The sequence below is a fragment of the Fukomys damarensis genome, unplaced genomic scaffold (assembly GCF_012274545.1).
Source record: "Fukomys damarensis isolate Sample0158 unplaced genomic scaffold, DMR_v1.0_HiC HiC_scaffold_13, whole genome shotgun sequence".
NCBI classification, from domain to species: Eukaryota; Metazoa; Chordata; class Mammalia; order Rodentia; family Bathyergidae; genus Fukomys; species Fukomys damarensis.
The window spans coordinates 33,469,167-33,470,429 of NW_022900925.1; the positions used below are offsets into that span (position 1 = coordinate 33,469,167).

Genomic DNA, 1,263 nt, shown 5'->3' on the forward strand with positions numbered 1-1,263 from the left:
GCTCTCCGCAGCCGTTGCTCGGGCCTCTCCCAGGACCGGGGCTGCTGCGGGGCCGGGCTTGGGCACCCTGCGCCACTCCCATTCGCTAGGATCTGAGTACATTCAGTTACTTCCTTCACATTCGCTGTGGTTGGCTCAGAGCCGCGGACAACGAAGTGCATCGGACCAGGACACAGTTTGACACCCCGGAGGCAAACCAACCAGTCAGGACAGGCAACACACGTTGATTCAAGCCTCCTGGGTCCCACACCAGGGCTGGGAGGTGGCCTCCTCCCAGAGCCATGCTGAGGGTGGGCAATTCATGGGCTGGACTTTGTATTTCATTTTTACCTATTTATTTATGATTCGTTCATGTATTTTTGCATAGTGGGGATTAAACCCAGGGCTTTCACACTGAGCTACAAAGCAGTCCTTTTTATTATTTTATTTATTTTATATTATTATTTTTGTTTTTTGATCGAACTTGGGACCTTACGCACTTGTGAGGCAGGTGACGGAACCACTGAGCTAAATCCCTGGCCCTAATTTATTTAAGACAGTGTCTTGCTAAGTTGCCCCAGCTGGGCTCACACTTGTGATCCACCTGCCTCAGTCTCCTAGAGTGCTGGATTACAGGTGCACACCGCCTTACCTGGTTTGGGCCTGGATGTAGAAGGAATGGAAAATTCCAAGGAGAATTGACTGAGACTTCCAGGCCAGGCCAACCCAGACACATCCTGGGAGGAGTCACAGTTGGTGTTTGCAGGAGAAAGGATGCACGAAAAGTGCTGGGAAAGTGTGGTAGACCAAGTTGCTAGCCTGTCCTAAGTAAAAACCAAACAGCCTCCATGTTGACCCGCTGATCACCCCACCGCCACAGACGCGTCGTTACCCATAACAACGGGTTTGCGTAAAGAAGTGATCTAAGTCATTGCCTAGTAACACTGTGTCATGCTATTGGTACATTCTCCTCCCAAAGTTTATGGCTATTTCCTCTTACAATTTTGCGGTTTTTGCCTTTATAAACTGCCTGTATCTGCAAATAAATGAGACCTTGACAACTCTTTGCTTGGTCTCCTTCTTTCCGCGCCCCTCTTGTCTCATTTCCAGGTACTTCCCCTTCTCGAGCTCTGCCAATTACTGACCCCGTGGGCCGGGGCAAGTGGCGCCCGAACGTGGGGCTCGAGACACGGGTCTTCACCTGGTGGATGCTGCTCGGAAGATCGGCCGATCGACTCCAGGACCTCCGCCCAGACGGCGAGTTGGCTCCGCATAGCAGTCCGC

General features: G+C 51.7%; 1 long non-coding RNA gene across 1 annotated transcript; it reads right to left on the reverse strand.

Moving 5' to 3' along the window:
* Positions 1-17: 17 nt before the first annotated feature.
* Positions 18-1,263, reverse strand: LOC104859515. The gene is made up of 3 exons (XR_779412.3): positions 1,181-1,263; positions 632-803; positions 18-92 (listed from the first exon to the last, which is right to left on the reverse strand). It is a non-coding gene; the product is annotated as an uncharacterized LOC104859515 (long non-coding RNA).